The sequence below is a fragment of the Myxocyprinus asiaticus genome, chromosome 3 (genome assembly GCF_019703515.2).
Source record: "Myxocyprinus asiaticus isolate MX2 ecotype Aquarium Trade chromosome 3, UBuf_Myxa_2, whole genome shotgun sequence".
Classification (NCBI taxonomy): domain Eukaryota; kingdom Metazoa; phylum Chordata; class Actinopteri; order Cypriniformes; family Catostomidae; genus Myxocyprinus; species Myxocyprinus asiaticus.
The window spans coordinates 41,085,932-41,101,963 of record NC_059346.1 but is presented as its reverse complement, the minus strand read 5'-3'; the positions used below and the strand labels follow the sequence as shown (position 1 = coordinate 41,101,963).

At 36.2% G+C, this 16,032-nt stretch overlaps 1 long non-coding RNA gene across 2 annotated transcripts in view; it reads left to right on the top strand.

Annotated features, from left to right (window-relative positions):
* The window catches only part of LOC127428946 (uncharacterized), a 51,579-nt gene that overhangs the window by 13,033 nt on the left and 22,514 nt on the right, over positions 1-16,032 (top strand). For both annotated transcript variants that reach the window (XR_007895209.1, XR_007895208.1), the window contains exon 2: positions 3,406-3,513. This is a non-coding gene — a long non-coding RNA (uncharacterized LOC127428946). The remainder of the gene's footprint in view (positions 1-3,405; positions 3,514-16,032) is intronic.

Here is a 16,032-nt window from a genome sequence, read left to right as displayed (position 1 = left end):
TCTTTTATATCACCCCCATATAGACCTACAATAACATATAGAACTCAGCCTTGAATGATGATGAATATGTGTACATCAATATTTGGCAAATATGCTCAGTGTATAATTGTGCATTTGTGTTTGCTAAAAGAAAACAGAGCTTCCCATGTATGATGATCCACCATCAAACCCCAAACGTTTTATAGCTCATCGGGGTAATGGATGAATGTAAATAAAGGCTCATAATAGAAGGCAAAGCAAAGTGTTAGTTTTATGCTTCTCATCTTGGAATGTGCCATACGCATCCATCAGCAGGACTGACATTGTTGTCAGAGAGTAATGGGCTTCTTTAAAGTCCTCTGAATTCAGTGTAGAGGAAAGCTTTAAAAGACAGGATATTACAGTGCAGAGTGGCAGTGAGGCATTCCAATGGAGCATGGACAGTTACATGAATCAGACTGCCATGGCCCCATGTCATCCTGGTTTGGGCAGAGTTGGGCATTAGACTGCAGCAGGGATGGTGATATGGTGGTATCAGCGAAGGCATGTGCATTTGTGTGTCATTTGATTATGTGGGATTACACACATTTGTAGCAACGAAAGTATTGTGTGCACCTTTATCTACACAGACTGTTCAGAGACTAAATGTCTGTGCAAATGTCCTCTTGAGCCTGTCATGTAGACTACCATCACCCAGTATATCTGAGAAGTGTTAATTAGCGTGAAAGTGGGCAACAAAGGTGTCAGCAAAACTCCCTCCCTCTCCTAGCCACCCACACACACTTACACCTGATGTGTGCAACCTACGTCCACCTCAACCACTCACTCCCAGACTGCCGTTATGAGAGCTAGGTGGATGTAATTAAATTTGTGCATGTTTTAGACCTGTCAGTGGTTAATGGGTGGAAACGGTGGTATCTCCTGCTCTAAACATATATATTTTTTTTTTTTTAAATGAGATGAGAAAGCATAAAGTTGGTGAAAAAATAGACAACAATGTTGACAATAGGTAACAAACAACCACATTTAATTTTTTGTGCCACAACCAATCGCTTGCTTTTGTATAAGCATGTATGAAGGTGTGAGTTGTATTTGCGTGTTTGTAAACGCTCATATGCGTGATTGTCCCTATGTGTTTTTGTTTGTAGTCAATCATGATCCATGAGGTATATGGCTGTGAGTGTGTGTGTGTGTGTGTGTGTGTGTGTGTGTGTGAGAGAGAGAGAGAGAGAGAGAGAGAGAGAGATCTTGCTTCTCAGCCATCAGATGTGATGCAGACTGTTAGCTGGGGAATCATACTTGACTCCATGCTAGAGCAGCTGGCCTTCATATATAGTCCAGTAGCCACTGATTGTCAGGACTGAGGTGTTGGCAGAAGGATCCAGTGCAGACGCTGAGGGTGTGGAGAGAGAGGGTGGGGGATGGGGAGGACTCAAAGACTGCCAACATCAAGAGCAAAAATTTACTTTCTCCATACTGCAGGCAGTACAAACACATGAGGACTTTTAGCTTTTAAGTTTAGCTGCTTAACTTAATTATTGATATCTGTTCTCCAGAGCCAGGAGGTATATTATAAATATATAGAATAACATATTACCACTTTGTCAAGTGATATATACAGTAACTTATCAGTTTCATCTAAGAGTGTTGTATTATATTATCATTTAGCAGCAGATATGTGCTTTCCTTGGATACAATCAATTTTATTACTATGATCTGCAGAGATCCAAGACAGAATATTCTCACAAATGAACTGGAAGACTGTTATGCTTTTTGTCAGATTGTACTTTGCAAAAGCAATTTTGCTGTGCCTTTTGTTGTATGCATTACAACGTTTTGAAAATAAATGCATATTTTTCATTTAAAATTTGCTCTTTTGTTTTTTACCATTTCACATTCACCACAAAGACTGTCAAGATTGCCTCATATAAATAATTGCTCAGCTATTAATCATCAGATATGCTATTTGTAGATTTGTATACATTAATGTATTGTATGCATTAGTTACAGTGATATTAATGAGTAATTAATGGGTAATAAATGTTGTATAAGCACTTATAAAGTGAGAGTAGAACAAAAGTCTTATAGTTGCAAACAGAAAACAAAATAAAATTATATTATAAAATTATGTGGAAAAAAAATACACTGTGAGGGATGCATTGTGTAGTAGTAGTGACGAAGTCAAAATCCAAGCCAGCCGAACACAGAAGCTTAATAAAAGCTGACAGCTGTCACTCTGACATGTGTCAGGAGAGAGCTTCCTTTATGTGGACATGGCCTTACATTGCTCTTTGATGGTTTCTGTATATAACACGGCACTAGTTTTCTAAAAATAATTGCTTGTTTTTTAGACAAATATACATTAAGCAATTGGATTTGATGTACTCAAAAATACATTAAAGCCATCTATATTTAAATGTAAAAAAAAAAAAAAAAAAAAAAAATCAGGATAATAAAATATGTTCAAAAAACATTTCTTTAAACAAATCCTTTTCAATCTAGAGGCTAAAGATAGATATAAAAGGCTTAAAAATCTGCAGCCCTCTGGCAGAATGTGAGCCTTTCTGTTACTTTGCATGCTGTACAACAAACCATCCAAAAGCTTTCTGTTAAGCTAATCAATGTCCATCTGCAGTGTTATACACACACACAAACATATTCTAAATGTAAAAAGCTAACTACATATTCTTAAATATATACAAAGAGAAATATAATTTTATGTATTAGATCTGAGAAAAGTAGTACAGTGCATGTGTGTGACTCCATGGGTGCATAGCTGCAGAGATCTCAGGCTCTGCTGGCCAGGGAGATGCTTTGAGGTGACAGTCATGCAGCCTCTGCCAGCATTTTCCCATACACAGGAATTGTATGAAACAGAAAGAGTCATTATGACAAAAATTCACCATAGTGAGCCCCTCCAGGTATAACAGCAATGCTGGATACACCAGCTGCAGCAAGTCATGGACAGGGTGTTGTTCTGGACAGTCAGAGATGGTGCACTGTATATACCTGTTTATAATTTTACTCACCTTTACTTACATTTATATCATCACATGTTCTACACACTGCCATACACACAGCACCATCAAACTGTTTGCTGAACAAAAACAACAACCACACACAAACATCACAGCATATTGCTTAGTTGTATGATGTTCAATTGCTTGTTTCTTGTTCTGTTTTGTGTCCCCTTGACATATTTTCATTATACACAATCTAAAGTGTTTGTGATATGCTAAAATAAGTCACAGACAGTCAGTGTGTAAAAAACAATTCTATGCACATGCGTAACAAACAAAAAGGTCAGTTTACAAAATGTATGAACTTCTATGGCACTTTCTTCATATGTCATAAAAAGAGTGGCTATGAGCTCAAATTAGCTTTCATATGCTTTGCAAGCATTTTCCATTTTCCTTTGTGTTGCAGGGATAAAGTAAGGAAAATGTGACCATATCTCATCCAATGAAAGTGAGCAAGAGAGAAATGACATCAATGTTATCTACTGATTAAACGACTCATAATCCAGCCAATAAGGTGAGTTCAAGTCAAGACAGGTGTTTTGTCAATCAGAACAGTTCTGATAATTCTGATATTAATTCCTTGTATGTTGTGTGTGTATTTCTGTGTGTAACAGCAGCAGAGTACCCAATTTACAGTAAAGGTGTTCTTCCAGAAGACAGATTAAATGCAATGAATACAGTTTGAAAAGATTTGATCACTGCAACCTCAAACCTGAAACACTTTATTCTGACCCAAGCTAAATTAAAAACTAAATTGCATTACAAATTAATCAAAATGTAAAAATCAAGGCAAATCAAGCAATATCACAACACATAAATAGCACTGACTCTTTAGCCATACTTGGTGCTATGTCATCTGACAGATTTAGTTTGGTTGTTTATTAATCACATAGCATCCCATTCTTAAGACAAAAGTCTTCATGCAGGATCAGAATAGTCAGTACTCCAGAAAAAGAATAACAGTATGCACTTTATTGTCTTTATTTCTCAAATGCATCTGAAATATACAGTATGTTCTTAGTTGCTCTCTACCATTCATTTTCATTCCACTAGCCTATAATATGTCTCTTGCACACCCTGCCACTAGACTATTTCAAATGCTCCACAAAATTTGCCTTTGCATACCCGGAATGCTGACTAGCAAAGTTTGCAAATATAAGAAAAATGCCAGAAAAAAAAGAACAGTTGCTACTAACATGCATGCTATCAGCATACAGTACCTGTATACAGTATCAACACCTCACAGGTGAGACCTGGCTGTTTTATACATACTATTTTGCCCCTCCCCTCTTGTGCCATGCTGTGGTGTGATTAGCGTGAGCCCCGAGGAGCTAATGAGGTCTGGCACCTAGGTTTGCATGATTACAGTTGGCTGCAGCACAAAGGGAAGAGCCCACGAGGACAATAGATGTCAGTTTAATACATGCCCGCCCATGCCTCTGCTGTGTATCAAATAGCCTATATCCACTTGTTTTATGTGACATGTTTGAATACATAATGTGTTGTAAATTTAAACCTGTTTTGAACACAATTCACAAGTGTTTCAATATTACTTCCATTGGATTTATTTAGTAGCCTATGTGTGGAAAAAAATATGCATCAATGGACGTCAAGGAATGATTTACAGCAGAAAATTCTGTATGTAACAAAAGTTCTTCCTAGTCCTGGGCATTTAATAATGTTTTATTATTTATTTTTAAAAATGCTAGTTAGCTTATGACTACAGATGATGAAGCACTTTTGCATTCATTAAATATTCAAGCAGCTTCAAGTGTGTTTAACGGCGACGTACAATGTGGTTGTAACCGACATCATCCTTTCCCTCTGAGAACAAAGAATATGCACATGGTAATGCCATGCAAATGTATGCAGATTTCAAGCAGCAAGGGGGAGGAGTTGAGGGGAGCTAGAGAAGAAGCAGTAGTAGATGTTCACAGCAACACTGAATGTTTACATATATATATATTCTTGAGACGTCATTGTTTTTTTGTGGATTTGAGGTTAAAAGATTTTTTTAAATCATGCATATTAATATAAACCTTTTGCATAAACCACCTCATATTTGTCCCCACAGCCAGGAGAAATTGTTTTATCTACAACAAGGATCAACTGTAGCACCGGAGAGTCATTCTTGGCTACACGTTTTTCTCATTGCTGCCTCCTTTATCACCTCCTTCGCCATTTTGGACTGTGGCGCTTTTGTTTAGCACAATGCTTTATAAATGATGACTTAATATAAGAAAAAAAAAAAATTGTTGACTTAGTCCACAGACATAACCTGAGACAACTGCCCATAAGAATTGCTCAATATAGATATTCTGATACAGCACTCTTGATTATGAGTTTTCAATTTTTTCTTCACCATAAAATCTAGGTAACGGAATTTCATCTAGCCTAATAAAATATTGGGATAAAAAGGAAAAAATCAGGTCAGTGCTTCAGCTCAATCTGAATATATGACATTTTAGAAGTGTGTGAATGGCTTTTCATTATTCCCAATAAGAAATATTGCAAATATCAAATACCCCTCCCCACTAACATTCTAAAAATGAGACTTGATGATATTCACAGCTGATTAAATTTTTTATGAAGCTGCATAATCAGTAAACACTCATGTGACAGTAATATAATTTTAGCCGTTCAACACAATTTGGAAATGTATCATTCAAAAAGTAGTGACATATTCTGGAAATCTATTTTAGTGACATATTTTGATAATCTCTAAATAAATCTTTCTTTCATTCTTTCTTTTCCTCTTTCTTTCTTTCACCATTTTCAGAGGCTGATCGACAGAGCGTGCACACTTTTATGCATGCTTTTGTTTAGCCACGTGTAATAACCTAGCCTGGGCATTATTTGAAAGGCAGCTGTGGTACACTGGTGTTTGCTACAATTTCTAAACGTGTGTGAGTGGGTGTGGTTGTCTGTATGCGTGTATGTGTGAGTTCTTCCATTTCCAAAAAGATCAGTGATTTGTGTGCGCCAGCACATGAAAGGCCGTTAAAATAATGCCCATCCCCAGACAGGAGACACAATGCTGCATTAGTCTGTGGCACACACATGCATGTCTGGGCCTCAGCTCAGACACAATATGGCGAATGGTAAGAGAGAAGAGAGGGGGGTGTGAAAGCACAGACAGACACTCAGAATAGTGCATAATGATGTTAACATTCCTGCATGTCTAATAGAGCAGGACCCAGTCACAGAGAGATGCACCAAGTCAGACGAGCACATGTGCGCGGGTGTATGTGTGTGACCATGTACTTGTCCCTGATACAGCATGCAAAGATGATACATTAATTTGGACTTTTTATGCACGGGTGTGTTTGAATCTTTTATTCGAGGTTATAGCAGTGAGTGCTGGCTTGAGCACTGGGAGGTTTGGCCCGATCATGCCGCTGTAACTCTCAAAAACACACATATAGTGTCCATTGTATGCTTGGTATAAACAGATTTTTTTTTTTTTTTTTTTACATATCTAAAATGCTTTTGCACCATTTCGGTATTCTGAAATATTGCTACACTTTAGCAGTGCTAGATTGTGACTTTGAAATAGAAAAGAAGATTGTGTGTGAATGCATGTAAGACGAGTCAATATGACAATGTAGCTCTGTCCAGCATGCACGTGAATATACAAAATAAATCCTAGTGGCCACAAAGCAAAGCTCCTTCCCCATATCAATACTGTTGCATTCTTCAACATGGGCGGCTGTATAATTTTAATTGGGAGCTTAGACTGGTGTGAGATTGTCCCGTTTCCATTTATTTCATTTTGTTAACCTCACATCAGGCAGAACCTTGCCAATGGGACCAACTGAATTAGATATGAAAATAGACAGGAAGTATTTGTCGAGAGGAGAAAGAGTGAGAGAGAGACAGACGTCGTCTCTGGAGGAAGGCAGGCGAGGACGGAAAAGCTCATTTTCCATGGCCACCCAGTGCCTTCTGCATTGCAGATCAGGGAAAATCCTGGCGGATATGATGGCAAGGCTAGGGAGAGGGTTTTTGTTATCTGTGCCTTTGGTATGCTTTGTTTTTTCCCCCTTCCATATTTTTTCTCTCTCTGGTCACCATAAAATGTCAAGTTAATTTCCTGGGTGGTGTGAGCGACAACTTGCCATGCGCTGTGTGTGTCTGTGTGACATGTGTGAATGTGTGTAGGGAAGGTAGTGGGGGAAGAGGTTTGCAAGGAGGAGCTCATACAATGTGCCCTGTTACATGCAGGTGTGTGTGTGTGTGTGCGTGTGTGTGTGTGTGTTTTCTTTCAAATTTTGTTGCTATACACAGTATATGTGTGTGAGGGTGTGTGTGTGGGCATGGCTACGTATTATATGAATGAACAGTTTCTGCTACACTGCGTTAGTGAATGTTTCGGGAACCTAATTTGAATGCAACACAATGTTAAGGATTATGCGTTTCCATGATTTTCCAAGAGGATTCAGACCTGAGCTTTATTATAGGGTTCACAGATTTCCCCCAACAAAATTAAACTCCCTCTCCTAAATATAACAAGTCTGCCTTCCTGAGTGTGCTTAAGGTTTATATATATATATATATATATATATATATATATATATATATATATATATATATATATATATATATATATATATATATATATATATATATATATATATATATATATATATATAAACCTTAAGCACACTCAGGAAGGCAGACTTGTTATATTTAGGAGAGGGAGTTTAATATATATATATATATGGGGGCTTTTTTCTGATATAAGCCTAAATGTACACTAACGTTCAAAAGTTTGGGGTCGCTTACTCATTCTTTATTATAATCTTTTATTTTTTTCACATTTTAGAATAATACTAAAGTCACCAAAACTATGAAAAACAGAAATGGAACTATTGGAATTCTGTTGTGACTAAAAAAACCTAAAATAAATTAAAACTATGTTACATTTTAGCATCTTCAAAGTAGTCACCCTTTGCCCAGAATTTGCAGACATGTAAACTTTTGAACGGTAGTGTATATTTCAATAGCACAAGTGCACTCCACCAAACTGTAGTTTTTCTGCTAATTACATACATTCAGAATCAAATAGAAAAGAATGTCCGATTTTAGATTTTTTTTTTATTTTTTATTTTTTATAAATTTTTCAGCTGTAGCAGGTGTGACATGAATAGCAAGGATTGCCAGTGATTTGACAGCCAAATATATACTGAACGGTTTCATTAAACGGTTCAAAGCAGTGATAAAGGAACTATTTTGAACATTTTCCAAATTGTACATTTGATTTTGTGAGGTATGTGAATACATATGTGTTTGTTTTTTGTCCTCCCAATAACTCATAAATTGATTATCCTTGAGACTCTCTCAGTCACACAAAGGGTTTTAAAACTGTTGTGATTTCCATAAAGAAAGTCCTTGATGTACAGAGCAAAAGCACTGATCCATTAAGAAGTCTCCTCTTGTTCTTCCTCTGGTGGAGTTGTGCGAATACATGCTACCATTTGTCTATGGCTATGATGTGTCGATCAGGGAATTCAAATGAGTGAATATGTAGTGTAGGTGTGTGTATATGCTAAAACATATTCTGATAGACCTGAGAAATGTTGAAATGTGGAGGAAGGGATTAGGCATTTGTCACTCTTGCTTATAATGATCTGTGCTTCTGCCCTACAAATGTCACATCCCATAAGTCATAAAAATCTCACCAGCTCTGCCTAATTGCACATGTTCATGATAGCACTTTGTATATTGCTTTTAGTGGATTGGGTTACGAGATGTACGGTGGTAAATGGGAGGGTGACTTCAATGTAAATATGCACCTCAAAGACGTGAAGGTGGGACTTACACACATTTTATTAACGCCATCTTACTGCTCTGTATGTACAATTGCAGTATTGAGAACAATTGCAGAATTAACTAGCAATTATATATATATATATATATAGTTAAGATAGTGCTTACTCAAAAATCTACTTCAGAAAAAGGTGCAGGATTTTCTTTTAATTTAAATTGAATTTGTCATTTTATAACATCTCAAGTATTCTATAAACAAATTAATCTCTATTGTGATTGGATCAGTCAATGTGAGCCAACTTTGAACATTTTTAATAACAAATCTATTCCCCCAACTTAAAAAAAAACAATGTGTTTTATAGGGGCCTTTAGCCCCTGCAACAGGTAGTACCATATTATACTGTAAAATACTGTATATATACAGTATATATATATATATATAAACACACACACACACACACACACACACACACACACACACACACAGTGTTGGGGAGTAATGGAATACATGTAATGGGAATATGTATTTAAAATACAAAATATTAGTAACTGTATTCCATTACAGTTACAATTTAAATAATTTGTAATTAGAATACAGTTACATTCAAAAAGTATTTTGATTACTGAAAAGATTACTTTGCATTTTATTGTCATTTGTTTCATTTAATATTTAGTCCTTTCAGATGGAAAACATTTATACATATAAATGATGTGATCCAAAGTGCATTTGAACAGCGGTGAAACACTTTCTTATGATGTGTTACATTCATACGAGCAGACAGAGAAGTAAGTTTGAAGTTTGGAGCAGAAGAAATAGAAATAAACCTTGTGTAAATTGTCAGCTTTATGCTAAGCTAAAATGCTATTTCTAGTCATTTTACATGCACATTACCAGGCACAATCATATTTTTTTATCAAGAAAATTCATGTTGGATCAAAATTTCTTTTTTTCTAGTAAGACCTTTGACATTAGGGCAAAAATCCTATTCTTGATAATATTTTTTGTATTGTTTTCCTGTAAAAATATCTAAACATCCTTAAAACAAGATCAATTAGATTGATCTTGTTTTAGAAACAACACTGCATAAGATATTTCATAAGGTTTTTCATAGAATGTATTTTTAACATGTGTATTTTGTCTTACTGTACTGGCAGAGTTTTTATAGTCAAAACAAGTGAAACAATCTACCAGTGCTGAAGAAGTAATCCAAAGTATTTAGAGTACATTAATGACCTTGAGTAATCTAACGAAATACGTTACAAATTACATTTTTCAGCATGTATTCTGTAATCTGTAGTGGAATACATTTCAAAAGTAACCCTCCCAACCCTGTATATACAGCACTGTTGTTATGAAGTGTACATATATATATATATATATATATATATATATATATATATATATATATATATATATATATATAGTGTTGTATCACATCATATACGTATATATACTGTATACCTATATTAAAGCTGTCAAAAAAATTACGTCAGCACATGCAATTAAATGTTTCTTAATCACAATTTTTCTATGCTTTTTTTTTGTTGTTGTTGTTGTTTTTGTGATGTGTCTGGCGGGGACATTACACTGATGTACACACCAGAAACACACAACAGCGATTCCGTGCCAATGATCAAGTGATTGAGAAAGGACCTCTTACAAACCCACATGGGACGTGTGACAAAAATAAAGTAATCTGTATCCTTTTTAAGTCTGAATTTTACCACAGAAGCATGTCAAATCTTAATTATAACCTACAAGCCAAACATGATATATGGCATTGATGAGGGGACCACTGCGCAGCTTTTTGAAGTTCTCCCGTGAAGGGTCAGTCGATGCTTCACTGTCCGCTGAGTTTTTGAAGCATTAGCTAATGATTACCGGACAATTCAGATGAAGTTTTTACTGTCATTACATGGGCAGTGCGGCACTGAAAGCAGAACAAGACGTTGGCTATTTTCTGAATGGCATACTACCAGACTACTCTTATTATTACTGTTATAAATAGATATGACAGAACCAGTAAGAGTATGGTAATGTACCATTCCAGATACGGCCACAGTCTGCAGCGCTTTTCATGTGGAGTTCAAAGTGGCTCTTGACGTCCTGTTGCAAATCATGTGAATTGCATATCCAAAGTGGATAGCCACAGCCTGTCAGCTGATTAATATTTTGGAGGATGAGGGTTTAAGAGATTTAATGCGTATTGCAATTAATACGCAACCTATGGGGACTAGTTATTTCATTTAGTCAATCCTACTTAGACTTTGGGAAACATTTAATGTAATTTGTAATGGTGTTATTTTAGTGCATTTCTATCTTTATACTGCGGAAGGCTTAGTTTAAATTTTTTTAATAAACATTATTGTTACATTTTCTTTTCTTTTCTTTCCTTAGAAGGACATAAATGTATTTTGACAGGAGAAGAATTATAAATAGATTCAAATTTCAGTACTTTCAAAATCTATGATTAATCACAATTAACTATAAAAAAAGTATTTAATCGACTGACAGCACAAACACACACACACACACACACGCACACACACGCACACACACACATATATATATATATATATATATATATATATATATATATATATATATATATATATATATATATATATATATATATCAGAGAGAGAGAGAGACATTTTATTTATTTTTTTTTATTTTATTTTATTTTTTTATTTTTTTTGCATGTTTATATCCTTTTCCCCCAGTTTGTCTATTTTTCTCACCTACAGTGGGTTTATATCTCATTAGCATCTCCTTAGCATTTTGGTGAAGAACCATGTGCACATTGGGGACAGAGTGCTCTTGCATAGGCAATGAGCATACATCTATACGTATGTGAGAAGTGTGTGTGTATCAGTTGGTGTGTAAGATTGCACTACGAATCGAAAAAGCAAACCATAGATGGTGCAGAATGCTATGAATGAGTCCCTCATTTCTTAATAGCTGGAGCTGAAAGGTAGTTTTTGAATGGGGTGTACAGAGCAGACTTAATCAGGAGCTCTCAGATTAATTAATGGACACAGTGAGGACCTCCGCTGCTGCTTGGGTAAACAGCAATTGTTCTTGGCCCGGGGTTCCCAAACAAGAGGGTAACAATGACAACATTGTCCCGTTGCCCCTCATTAAGGGGAGCGTATGTGTGTGCGCATGCAATCACTCTCCCATGATCCCATTACTGCTTCCTGGTCCTGGCTCCTATCACATCTTCCGTGCCATCTGCGGAGAGAAAGAGAACAAGCCTGTCATAGCATCTTCACATCAAAACCTGTCTAAGAGAAAAAGAGAGGGGAAGGGGGACGAAGAGAGGAAACGAAAGAAAGAGCGTGTTGTGTTTGGACTTCATTAGCATAGAGGAAGAGGGGTACAAAAGAGGACTTTACATCCTTGTTAGTGAGAAGCAATCAATTAACAGGGCCAGACTTTCCCTGGCAAAAGCACTGTGGTCTTTGAATGAAATTTATCTCGCTTTGTCTCTCTGAAGAAAACATTTTGTCATTTCCAAATTCTGAATGTGTCGTCATATTCAAATGCTTGATTGGGCTGAGAAACAAGTAACAGTGCTTTAGGTGTGTGTGTTTGTTTCTGTGTGTGTGACAGAGAAAGAGATTGAAAAAATTACTACACATGATTTCAAAGGCACACAATATACCTTAGTATACAGGAAACATATAGAAACTCAAAGACAAATACATATCTGTCATCATACCCTCTCGGTACACTTTGGTACACTTTCTTTATCTCTATCTTTGTCTGTCCTTTTATTAATAAAGCGGCCACTGAAACCTGTCATTTTCTCTCTTTCTGTGAATTTGTTAAATCATATATTAAGCAACACCCTCAAAATACCTTAAAATGCAGGAGGCACTCAGTGCCCTAGGATGATTTTTACTAAATAAAAGTTTCTGAAAAGGAAAGTCTGCAACAGACAATGACAATTATACGTAAAATGTAATATTAGGATTGTGAAGCAATTCAATATATTTAATTAAAGGAAAACAAAGAGTTGAGATTTTTGAGTGATTCACTGAGTGATGACGACAAACTACAGCCGGTGCTAGCAAGACATCACTTCACCCTGGACTTAGGATGGACCCCAAGGAACCTCACTGAAATGACCAGCCGGTTGAACTGTGATGCACCTCATTGATCTCTGCCTGCATCACCTTTGTCTATTGATGGATTACACTCTTGAAATGGAATACATAGACTATCATTTAATTGCCAACAAAAGCCTTCATCAGCCAACTAACAAAGGACAATTGCATCTTTGTGAACTTCTGCAGTTAATCCAGGATGGACTTCAAATACATTAGTCATTAATCATAAAGTTCATAAAAATTTTTTTTTTTTTTTTTTTTTTTTTTTTTTTTTTTTTTTTTTTAAACACTGGACCAACACTTACTTAATTTTCAAATTTTAAACCATGACTTGCACTGCACATAAATAACAAATATTGGCATTATATTCATGTTGTTTAGCTAGAGGGGAACTGTCCCCCACAATGAGTCTGGTTTCTCCCAAGGTTATTTTTCTCCATTAACCAACATCTTATGGAGTTTTGTGTTCCTTGCCACAGTCGCCTTCAGCTTGCTCACTGGGGTTCTAAATACAATTCTTATTTTTAAACACAATTTACAATCATTTTTAATCAAACTACACAATGATCACTGTAAGACTTTATAGATATTACAGTTGAATTTTTTTTTTTTTTAATGCATGATTTCCTGTAAAGCTGCTTTGAAATGATAAAAATTACTTGACTTGATTTAAACATAAAAATAATTACTCTTAAGGGAAAGGGTTGTTATTTAATACTTAAAAATAGTTTTATTCTCGGTCTGCATCGTAAAATGCAATTGAAGAAAATTAATAATGGCTGTATTATACAGTAATAACAATGTTATTATATGTTAATAATGTGTTATTAATTGAATCTATTAAAAGAGCATAGATTTTTTGAGTATCAAATTGATATAGCACAACTGAACAAATGAATATCAGGAATTGTAATTTTTAATGCAGAAATGTATATCCTTTTTATTTTGAGTGTGAATTTGTCTGGCGCTTTCCATTATTATTAATTTGTTCATATGTAACAGTCTGTCATCACTAAAGGCTTCAACAACACTGCTTTTGATTGTCTCAGGGTTTATTCGCCAGAACTTAACTGCATAATGCTCAGCGGGGCACAAATGTTCATCTTTGCATTTTTTATGTTACCCCATCTCACAGGCTGTGTTTTCTCATTTTGAAACATCACAGCCAAATATTGTGCTCTGATTTTATTGCCCGGCTATACACGACAACAACCGCTGTAACTGTGGGCATCACAATCCCAGCAAACTAGTCAGAAAGACAAGGACATCTTCTAAATTTAGAGCCTTCATTTCAAACATGTCGATTTTCTCCACATCATCATATGTGAGTTATATACAAATAGAAGTCTTGTAGATTGTGTCGCAGAGGCGTCTGCTGTTGAACTGATGGTCTCTGCCAGCTTGTCCCTCAAATGTCTGTCAAATAGTGTTCACACACACACCCTGTATTTTCAAAAATGCCAGGTGCTTCCTCTGTACCCTCCTCCTCTGCTCCTTTCTGCACACATTTGGCGTAACTGTTGTGTTTAAAAAAGAAGCCCATCTTCCCTTTTATTACATTTGAATACAGATTGTGTCCATCGTGGCAGTCTGCCAATCTGCAAATCCGTGCCCAGGGTCATTGTGGCTGCTTCATTTGCATAGAGACTGCCATTTGCTTGGCTCTCCCTTAATTGCACATTACCGTGGCAACAGCATGTTGTAAGCAAGGGAATAATTAATGACGACCCAGTGACATGGGTACTTGCAGCAAAGGCGGGCAGTGGCAGCACTCGGGTGGTATTCTTTATAAAGCATTAGCCAACATTAGGGAGAAATGCAAGGCACCTTGATGTGTAGAGAGTGTTGAGAAAGGAACAAAGGGATAGGGAAAGAAAGAAAGGACATAAATGTGGGGATGGATGGATGGGCGTGGGCACGGCTGAGGATGCGGGGCTTCCGTATATTCTGAACCAATGCTGGGAGTCAGCACCAGGAAGAAAGCAAAGATCTGAATATGATTGACACTCTAATAGAGGTGGTTTGTATTGCAGCTCGGGCAATGCACACAGAGTGGTTGTGTTTGTGTGTGTGCGTGTGTGCACGCGTCTGTGTGTTTTGATGGGAGGGTTTTTGAACATGCTCCCAGTTGAAAGTTGAAATCTTCAATATTTAATACAGTTGGAGAGAAAGAGGGTGTGCGTGTGCGTGCAGGGAAGGGTGCGGCTGTAATGATTATTTGTGACAGAAGACTGTGTGTGTGGGATCAGTCAGCAGAATGTAGGGCAATGTCAGAAAGCCCTTCTGTGGGTGCTTCTGAGAAGAGAGAGGGAGGGGGGCTCCTACAGCCCCTCACTGCAAGTGAGGAATACCCGATGTCAGTGCACTTTCCCTCTTTTCGTTTCATCTCAGCAGTTGTTATTTGAGAAAACGCTATGTGCTGTGATAGAATATGGGATCTCTTGCATTGCTATAATGCAAAACTCAAATGTTATAATATTTTGGAAAATAAAAGAAACAAATACATTAAGAACTTTATTTATACCACTTATTCTTGTAGACATGCTATAAAGCAAACTCAGGCTAAAACTATTATTAGCTGGTTGAGTTATTCCTCTTCAGCCTCTTTTGCAGAGTCTCATTATGCAATATTACTCTCAGCTTCAGCACCACTTTAACTTGAATGTCAGTGGACTGAACATTTATTGAGAAGCCACATCAGACTGGTTGTTAGGATTAACAAGCAATTTTTATTTTTATTTTTATTTTTTATGGGCTGTTATGGATCACTCTTAATAGAAATAAAAAAGGCTCTTTAGTGGTTTTTTGCTGTTTTTATTCTATATAGGACTCTTGAGTTGGTTATGGTTCTTTAACCATTTAAAAGTTCTAGATGTTAGGTTATTCACATAAGTGTTTTGGTTCTAGGAATCATCTGGGAAAGTGAAGAACTCTTGTTTTTTTTTTTTTTTTAAGTATTGGTACACAGAGTATTTTACATAGTTAGTGCATAGTATTTTCTTAAAGGGACTGTACACCTGAAAAGAAAAAAAATATTTCATTTTTACTCACCCTCATGTTGTTCCAAACCCAAATGAGTTTCTCTCTTCTATAGAAAACAAAAAGAATATTAGGCTGAATTTTAGCCTCAGTCACCATTCAGTCTCAT